The sequence below is a fragment of the Hylobates moloch genome, unplaced genomic scaffold (genome assembly GCF_009828535.3).
Source record: "Hylobates moloch isolate HMO894 unplaced genomic scaffold, HMol_V3 SCAFFOLD_11, whole genome shotgun sequence".
In the NCBI taxonomy this organism is placed as follows: domain Eukaryota; kingdom Metazoa; phylum Chordata; class Mammalia; order Primates; family Hylobatidae; genus Hylobates; species Hylobates moloch.
This window is the reverse complement of record NW_026652286.1, coordinates 61351664-61361483: the sequence shown is the minus strand read 5'-3', so window position 1 is coordinate 61361483 and position 9820 is coordinate 61351664. Positions and strand designations below refer to the sequence as shown.

Here is a 9820-nt window from a genome sequence, read left to right as displayed (position 1 = left end):
ATCTGAAAATTTTACTATTGTTCAACATGGAGAATGTCCTTCACATTTTAGCCTTTAGAGCATAAGAAGTCGATATATATTGGTAAGCAGGTATTACATTTATGGAGTGCTTTGTCATTTTTTTGACATGCTTTGACATGTCATGTCATCCCACTCTCGTCATAACACTGGAAGACAGGGAGAAGGAAATATGTGTAGGAAATTGAAAAGCTTAAGTGACTGAGTGGCCAACATGATATCTCCTTCTTTCCCATTCACTAATGTATTTTGATCCACCTCCAACTGATGGAGAAAAACTGGGAGCTTGAAGTGCCCTACACTCACTCAAAGCTAAATGTCTCATACAAAAACCCAAATTTGACCTTATCTTTATTGTTAACGCCTTAGAAAATTGGATAAACAAATCACTGTATTCATCAGCCTTAATCACATCACCAGTCATCTAGTCATGTCACCCTCCGTTTTCTTGTGAACTCACTATTTTTTTTGTATTTTCTCACCTATGCCATCTTTCTATTTTCTCATCTATGCCATCTTTCTTTCTTTCTTTTTTAATTAAGGAAGCTCACTCACAGCTTTCCTGGCCTCTCTCCAAAGTACTAAAACTTGTTTTGTGAATTTCAATCAAAGAAATACAAAAAGTAACAATGATCCCATCAGTAGAGGTGAAAATGCAAGAAGAAAGATGCCATTGTAAAACTCATCAAGGTGTGGTAGATCTCTTTTTCTTGTTGTTAAATCCTGAAGCTATCAAACAATAACTTACCTTATTGACAAGGGTCTGGTGGAAAATCTAATGAGCATTAGTAATGAATCCATCAGCATCAATCCCCTTGACTTTGGTGTACTCATCTTTTAATCTTTGACCCAGCTGCTGCAAGCACCTGTTTCCCAAAATTCAGCTAGGGAAACACAATGGGAATAATAATCATATTACTGCAATGTCTTTCTTTTCTTTAAATTAAGCCATGCAAGCAGTTTATACCAATCTCCTTTTCAGAGGCAGAAATGAAGTCTGTTTTTGTATTTAAAGGTAACCTCAGCATATCTGACAATCCTGGGCAGTTATGAGGGTAGTGAAGAAAGGGAAACAAAGTCATTTGAGAAAGTAAAGACATTCAACTGCCAACGAAGAATAAATTTTAACGGATGTAGGAAGAATCGTTTGTAAGAAGTGCAGAAAATGCAAAATGGTATTATTAATAAGTAACATCATTAGAGGCCGTTCTTTCTAACCAGTCACACCTCTGAATCATCTCGGGGTTCCCTGACTTCCTAGCTTTCTCTACCCTCCAGCAGTGATGCTGCTTCTCCCAATCATTGTCAGGGGTTTAAGTGCCATAGTCAAAAAGAACCTTATTATCTACCTGCTCCCCCAGCTTCTCTCTGAGTGACACACCACCCACGCCTCCTCCGCACGGCTTTCCTCCTCCCATGGCTCCCAGAAGGAATGTGAGGAGCAGCAGAGGGAGCCCAAGGCTACCCTCGCCTGAACCCCGAAACGACGAGGCTTTAAGACCCTTATTCACCCACTGAGTCTATGCCCTGGCCGTTCTGCCAATCCCCGCCGCGCGCTGCGGGAGTATAAGCCAGCCCTGCGCTGCGCTTCCAGCTGCGTCTGCCCGAGCGCGGCACGTGCTCCTGGCGCTGGCGCGAGAGAGCGAGCGCCACCGCCGCGGGCCCCGCAGCCGTTCTGCCTGCTGTCACTGCTGCCTCCATCGCCGACACTAGCGCTCCAGCTGCAGCCAAGGCCGCTACGAGAGCGCAGGAAGCCCTCGAGGAGCGGCTGCCTGGGGGCGCAAGGCTCAGGGCGCGCACCTGGTAAGCACAGCGCCTTTTTCTTTCTCTTGGCTGTGGTTACCACGGATATAGGATACCGCTGGAGCCCCTCCCCCAGTGCAGGGATGGAGAGCGATCAAGCAAGGGGCGGGAGTCGGGGCTAAAAAGACCCAGAAGGGCAAGTGGTGGGCAGGTGGAGGGCTGGTAGAGCCAGGAACGGTACGAGGTCCTGCAAGTTTAGAAAAGTCACCCTGCAAGGACGTGTGCTGTGTGAATCAGACATAAATTTAAGTCAGGAGCCTGGGCTACCGCGGCATCGCTCCAATGGGAGGTTTATGAAGATCATTTTGCTTTTATTTGCATAAGTGAGGGATTTAAGTGGGCTTGTTTCCATAGAAAACGAACTAAAAAAAAATCAGAGGAGGAAAAAATAAAGATCCGAGCCAAAGGATACGTTTGGATATCTCTCTCTGTGTGTCTGTCTCTCTCTCTCTCCCTCTGTGTGTGTGTGTGTGTCTGTCTCTCATGCCAATACATGTGCACGAAAGGCAAGGATTTAGGAAGGGAGATGGCCTGCTCTATCTTTGAGCCCATTAGGTGTTTGGGGGAGCTAATAAGAGCAGTTGCTGGTGCTTCACCCCAAAAAGAGGCAGCGAAGAAGGGACCCGATTGGGTATAAATGTCAGTGTTCCATTTCTAAAAGGACTACAGTACTAGGAGGGAGAGGTTTTCTGTAACTGTGGATCATGTAAAGATGGTACACCTGCAACTCTGGACCTATAAACTCAAGTTCATATACTCCCAGTGGACCCAGGAAGACATGTTTACTCTTGGTTCCTTTTTGGAACTTTGGCAAAGAATAATCTCTCTCTCTCTCTCTCTCTCTCTCTCTCTCTCTCTCTCACACACACACACACACACACACGCACACACACACAGGGGGGAGGGAGAGAGAGAATATGAAAGAAATGAATAGAGGGAAGAGAAGGGAGCTGAATATGACTGAATAGGCTGAGTGGGGTAGTAGAAGCAACAAAAACAGAGTGATCGGGTTTGGCATCACTGCGTTCATTCAGTTCTACCCTAGGTAGTTCCTGGGCTGATCTCTAGAGAAACATGACCTTGAACAAGCCGCTTAACCTTCATGTACTCAGTTTCTCTACTGAACAATGTAGAGGATCTTCTGCATTTGGGGACATGAAGGTCCCATGCAGTAGTGTCTATGTATGTGTTTGAAGATCTGCATACTAAGAAGTAAGAACACTCATAAAATATGGATAAAGGAAGCTTTGGGGGATTCTTCCTCAAAGTACTAAAGGCAGTTGGCAAGATCCTGACTGTGCTGTTGGGGTAATGCATGCTGAGTGGCCTGTGGAAATGAGTGAGGAAAATCCAACCTCCAGCCTGCAGTTCAGTGAACTTGGAGTTCTGAGAGCTGTTTAGAAATGTTCAGATCCAGAGACCTAAAGTCATACGCTATTTTTTTAGTGTTTTATTATTTATTTATTTATATTATACTTTAAGTTCTAGGGTACAAACCTGCACGTTGTGAACAAGTCATATACTATTTTTAAGGTTAGCATTGAGGAAGAAGTTTTGGTGGCAAGGAAAATAAGTGCCAATCCAGTTTAAAGATTAGGTAGTCAGGGCAGCAAGAAGAAGGGTTTAGAGTAAAACATAAATGCAATGTAATCTGGGCAGAGGGGTTAGGAAGAAGAAGATAGTGGATATTTCTCCTGAGACAAGGATGTCTACACTCCTAGGAGACAACTGGGACCTACCATGTCCTTGACACTCCTTCCACCTGTCTGAGGAAGGCACAGGTGCCCTTTCTCACTCAATACAGGCTTATTCTTAGAATTTAGGGATTTGTATCCCAGGTGCTGAGATATGACGGTAAACATGTGAAAACTAAGTCCTGGGAGTGCCTCCAACTCCCTTGCCATGTGAGCATCTGTTTGCAGAGCTGGTCTACTCATCCACATTCACCCAGGAGTCTATGTTCCTAAAGGAACTCACTGTGCCACTTGGTGGCACCAAAAAGTTGCGCAAAGAACTCTGTTCTCTATAAATACAAACTACCACCCCTCCCTCCTCCGCTCTCTCCCCTTCCCCCCATCCCCCCTTTCTCAGTAGCGGGGAGATTGCCGCACACGCCGCCCTCAGCTCGGCTGTTCTGCGCACGCTGAGCGGAGGGAATGAGCTTGAGATCATCTTGGGGGGGAAGCCGGGGACTGGAGAGGCCGGCTCTGCCCCGCTGATCCCCGTGGCCCAACTTTTCGGGGGGCTAGCTAGACCGAGTCTCACTGCTCGCTGCGCAGCCAACAGGGGGGTAAGCTTGATAAGTGTCTGTGTGCCCAAGTGTCCCCTGGCCAGAGAAGGGTTTAGGATCTATAAGCTTGCTGAGTAGCTGATAGTTTGGTTTGGGGGAGGGGGACGCGGGTGGAGCAGGGGTGGCCAAAGCCGACAAGATTCAAGTCTGTTCCATTTGCGAACAGCCTTAATTAAACCTGTTGGGGAAAAAGGCGCGAGCAATGGGGTGAAGGAGGGAAGAGCTGCAAGGGTTGAAAAGGAGATTCTGCATGCCTTCGCATCCGAGTTCCCGCTCTCTAAGGCCAGGTGCGCGTGGTTTCGAATGCAGAGTGTGCTCCCGCAAAACACCCGAGGGCTCGGAATTGTGAGAAGCAAAGGTGGAGAGAGAAAGAGGACGGAGAATTGCTTTTCAATAGCTCCGTTAGCGGCCGCATCGTGGCGCCTGCTGCAGGAAGAGGGGGGACAGCGGGTGGTGCTGAAAGCACATCTCTTTCACTCAGGCTATATTGCCTCTCTTTGAACACCAGCCTGAGCCCTCCCGCTCTTTCCTCTTCCATGGATTTATCTTTCCCCTCGAACACAAAGCCTGCTAGTTATCCCACGGCGGGAGCATGAGCGGCATGCCAAGGAGGAAGCCCAGGCTCCAGCGACTTAGGGAAGAAAACCCAGGGCAGGCCCACGAGTGCGGAGGCTAGCCGGTGGCTAGCCGGTGTCCCGAGCCTAACGTGCATTAGGACCTCTCCAGGGAAGTGACAAGTCCACCTGGAGGGCTCTTTCACCTGGTACTTGAATTTACAGCTGCCCTCATTTCCTTTCAGAGGAGTTGCTGTGTGGAAGGGAAATTTAGGAGAGGATAACAAGCGCTTGTGCTTATTTAGACACAATCTTGATGCTGCCTTAGCTGGACTGTAACATCGAGTAACCAGGCAGATAGGGTCTCCAATACTTCACTTTTTCAATAAGAAATTGATACAGACCAGTGAGAAGGCAGCTTCTCCTTTTCACCTTCTTCTCCATTCGCTACATGGTATTTTATTGTTCAGAGTTTCTCAGGACAAAGCTAGAGCTAATTTGTGTCTCTAATCCTGGGTACTGGCCATTTGAAGCAGCCAAAGGTGCATTGACCAGGACTACGTGCAGCCCTTCCTCCAGTGGGACATAGAAGGGGTTTTCTGTGGAAGCCTTAGTTGCATGACATTCTAGTGTCAGCTGTGGAGTGTTCAGGTATGCTGCCTCTTGTTAGGTGTGCTTTTTGCTGTTTTCTTTATGGAGTGCAGGGAGTTTTCTTCTTTAATTTCTCAGTTACCGCAATGTGATTACACATGTAAGAATCGATTGTGGCTATTTCTGTCCTTTATGCATGTTTATTCCCATTTAAAAAGGCCATTGATTTGGGACTTGAAAATACTGCGTCCTGAACTCATTGGGTTAGTAGTGTGCGTCCCATCAAATTTCCAGCCTTCTCCCCGTGAAATCTTGTCAGCACTCTGGACAGATCTTTCAAGTTTCTTAGGAGAAAAATGTACATGGCACTTCCTAAATAACAGCTTCTCTTAAGAGAAAAAGCTTTCCCTAGTCATTTACACTCCACATGACAAAACATACAATCTAGATATTTTAATTGCACCCCCTAGAGGTTTGTGCTATCACACGGGAATGTTTTGGCTGCGGGTTATACACTCACAAAAAGCCCAAACTCTTCAGTGTTCACTTATGAAAGGATATGTCGAGATTATTTGGGAGAGGGAGATGGCATTTGAATAATACAAGTTTTTCACTTTACTTCCATAGGTAGACACAGGCCTTTACTATCACTTTATAGTATACCTTATGGACATGATCACAAACACCCAGGGGGAAATTGAAAAATTCACTCATATCTATTATATCCAACCAGCACAAACTATCCAGACTTTGGGAATACTTGATTAACTACATACCATTTTTAATTTTGGTTCTGATTATTAACATTGTTGTATTTCATGATAAAATGACTTACCTCATTAAAGATGCTCACTTTTGTGACTAAAGCATTTTAATAATTCTACTTTTCTTATTTTTTTCCAAAACCCATGTAATATTTTATAGAAGTCTTACTATATTGTCTTTTACAGAATGATCATTTTGGTTAGAGAAACTAAATTTAGTGTCAATAAAAGGTAGGTGGTACTACAAGTAGAACATGTGAGATGAGGTTGATCATTAAAAGTATCGTATTTATTTGTATACCAATTTTATCCCAGGTTTTCTATCCTCATGGGATGAAGACAGAGCTATATCCAAATATTTTATCTTACACATTCTTATTGTATTATATATATGTACATGTGAGGTACTTTTATGTATATCTTGATATAGATAGATCATGTATAAACCAACTTTATAAAATATTAGATACTACCTTTTATATATATCGATATATATATATATGTTATATGATAAAGCTGATTTGGCTGGTTTAGAGGTTGGATATATTGAAGATGTATTATTACAAAGCAGGAAGATTCTGCAGTTTAGAAATATGTGTTATGTGTTATATTCATATTCCGAGAAATATTAATTCTAGTCGTTTTAGTCAGTGAGTGAAGCTTAGGAGAACATAAGAAGACATGAGCATCAAGAGAAATATTTTTAGTGCATGATGTATTTAACCCAAGAAAAGAAACTTCAGTTTTGAGTTTTGAATTTTCAATTATTTGTAAATCAGATAATATCTTGATATTCCTTTATCTTAGTTGTTTAAAATGTGTTTCTAAAAAACATTAAGGCATAGCCTTGCTTTCATTTCCTTTAAATTCATAGGAGATGAAAATCTATATTTTACCTGTCTGAGTCATATTTTAACTATATATAACTTTTGTCAGAAGGGCCACCAGGCAAAAGTCTTGGTGCAGCCTTATCCCTGCTCTAATAACTACTATTTATTAAGCACATCAGGCATCATGCTAAGTGGTAGGTATGTTATTTAATTATATCAACAATAAAAGGCATTATTTGTTTTTCCTTTTCAGTTATAAAAACTAAGTTTTTTATTCTACTGTCAAAGGACACTGCATAGTTTATGCAGTGTTCACTGTGGGTCACTTTATTTTTATTTGTGCAATTAATTCATTGTACTCATTCAATAAACATGTACTGCTATAACCCATCCCCCATTTTGAAGATAAGGAAACATATATTTCATTCATATATATTTGTGTGTGTGTGTATATATCTTTTACCATATATGTAAAAGAGAAAAATAATGGAAATATATATACATGCATATGCAAAAGAGAGAGATTTGATTTCTTTGGCACTAAAACTTACCCTGTTTCCATTGTATTGAGCTGCTTTACTCTGTGGTGTGGCTAAACACTAAACATTATGGGATTATTTTATTGTGGTTTCCAGTGAGTTGTGGTATGATTGGAAGTACAGGTTCTAGCTTCAAATTGCCTGGGTTTGAATCTCAGCTTTGTGGCTTACTACTTGTGTGACCTGAGGCAAGTTACTTAAATTTATGTACCTCAGTTTCACTATTTTCAAATTGGGAGATGGGTTATAGCAGTACATGGCATCGAGTGAATATGATGAATTAATTGCACAAATTAAAAAAAAAAAACAATAGGTGCAGAAAACCACCATGGCACACATAGACGTATGCAACAAACCTGCACATTCTGCACATGTATCCCGTTTTTTTTTCTTTTAGAAGACATAAAGAGAAAAATAAATTTAAAACATAAAGTATCTGACCCATAGTGAACAGAGCGTAAACTATCAATCCTACCCAGGCCTTCGGACATCGAGTTTTCTGCATTTCCTATGTTATTACATTTAATGTTCAACTGCCCTATGGGTTGTGTTTTATTTTTATTTTATGACTTTAATGATAAAACATAATACCAATGTAGATTAAATAACTTGTCCAATGTCCCACGGTACAAACAAAGGTGACAAAGCAGGTATTTAAATCTAGGATCATCTGATTTCCAAACTTTTACTTTTATGATACTGACCTACAGCTTACATACATATATCAATTTTTTTGAATTCTACTAATTTTGAGTCAGCAGCCTTTCCTCAACAAGGAAATGTGCAAATATTTATTTTTCTCATATATTCAAGAATATTTAAAAATAAACATGCAAATGCTTGAAGATAATCAGAAATCAAAATAATACATAATTGCTATCTCAAATATCTCCTGTTTTAGTCAGACTGTAGAATAAATGTAAAAGAAAGACTTAGATGCAAAATACATATTTTATGTATATATGATTCTATTGGTCTTGCAAATATATCAGATTCAAGAAAAATTTTCTAATGATTAGTTCTTCACAATAATGCTGGTTCAGGCCATGGGTTTTAAAATTTTGAGTATAAATGTTCTGAGGAAAATGAAAACTTATAATCACAATGATAATAGTGGGCACTTTAATAATGCAACCTTCTTACATTCATTATATTTTACAGAAGAATAATCAAAAATATTTTTTTAAAAAGTTTGTCTAAATGCATAGTAATGTGGAATTATTCAAACACGTAGAAGTAGATAATACACTATTATATCATTTGTTTAAAAATAAATAAAATTTTGAAAAATCAACGTGTAAATTACTTTATAAAGTTATCGTTATTGTTGTAGTCTTGTTAAAATTATAATAAACTTTGCATTTCATATCAAAAGCAGCCTTTGAATTTGGGAAGTATATTGTAGGATACTCTCCTCACATTCATTTCTTGTAATTTGTGATACTTAGAACTATGCATATTTAATGTAAGATAATATCAATCTTGACTCTTACAGCTTCAATTTGTCTTTCTCAAATTGAAATTTCTACGTTTTCAACAAGATAATACAGACTAATAACTACATAAACATCGAGTAAGGCAAGCCTATTTCAACCTTCTCTCCTTAGCATTACTTGGAAGTTTCAGGTAGAGAATTTGTAAGACTGATGTGTCCAGATGATTGGCTCTTAGGTATGCTCTTCTTTCATGATTATGTCGACCTTGCCGGGATTAACTTTCATGTAAATTAGTGTTTTTCAACTGGAAGTGACTTTGACATACAGGCGACATTTACTAATATCTGAGGACAAATTTGTTTATCAGAGCTGGGAGGGGATGGCATTGTCATCTAGTGAACAGAAACCAGGGGTGCTGCTAAACAACCAACAGTGCACAGACAACATCTGCCCACAGCAAAAGATTATCTACTCCAAAATGTCAATAATGCTCAGGTTGAGAAACCCTTGTCTAAATGATGCTAGGAAACAGAGTTCCCTATATTTACTTGATTTGTTTGTATGCTTTCTGATGAATTTATGTACATTACATAAAAATTTAATGGAAAGAGATTGCGCCACTGCACTCCAGCCTGGGCGACAGAGCGAGACCCTGTCTCAAAAAAAAAAAAAAAAAAAAAAAAAATTAATGGAAAGCAGTATCTCCAAAATGCTTTTCAATCAATGCATAAGGTTTGAATAACTAATTCATTTGTTTTTTTGGGGGAGACCTCATTATTTGTTTATTAAGTATGGGCTTTGGAGCCAAATATAGTTGGATTCATGTCCTGGTTCTACCATTTATTATAGGTTTGATACTTTGGAGAAGATTCTTGACCTCTAAACTTCAATTTCTAGAGGTAGTAACATAGGTAGTAATTATACCTACCTTACAGGGTTATTGTGAGTCTTACATTAAATAATTATTATACATTAACAGAAAGAAGGCACTTTAT

General features: G+C 40.3%; 1 protein-coding gene across 4 annotated transcripts in view; it reads left to right on the top strand.

Moving 5' to 3' along the window:
- The first annotated feature begins 1601 nt into the window (after window positions 1-1601).
- Window positions 1602-9820, top strand: part of GRM5 (glutamate metabotropic receptor 5) — a 578520-nt gene continuing 570301 nt past the window's right edge. For 2 of the 4 annotated variants that reach the window (XM_032167126.2, XM_032167124.2), the window contains exon 1: window positions 1602-1821. The gene's annotated coding sequence lies outside the window, so the exon portion shown is untranslated. Of the gene's footprint in view, window positions 1822-3932; window positions 4112-9820 lie in introns of those variants that run through there. The other 2 variants (XM_032167127.2, XM_032167125.2) reach the window with 2 other exon arrangements.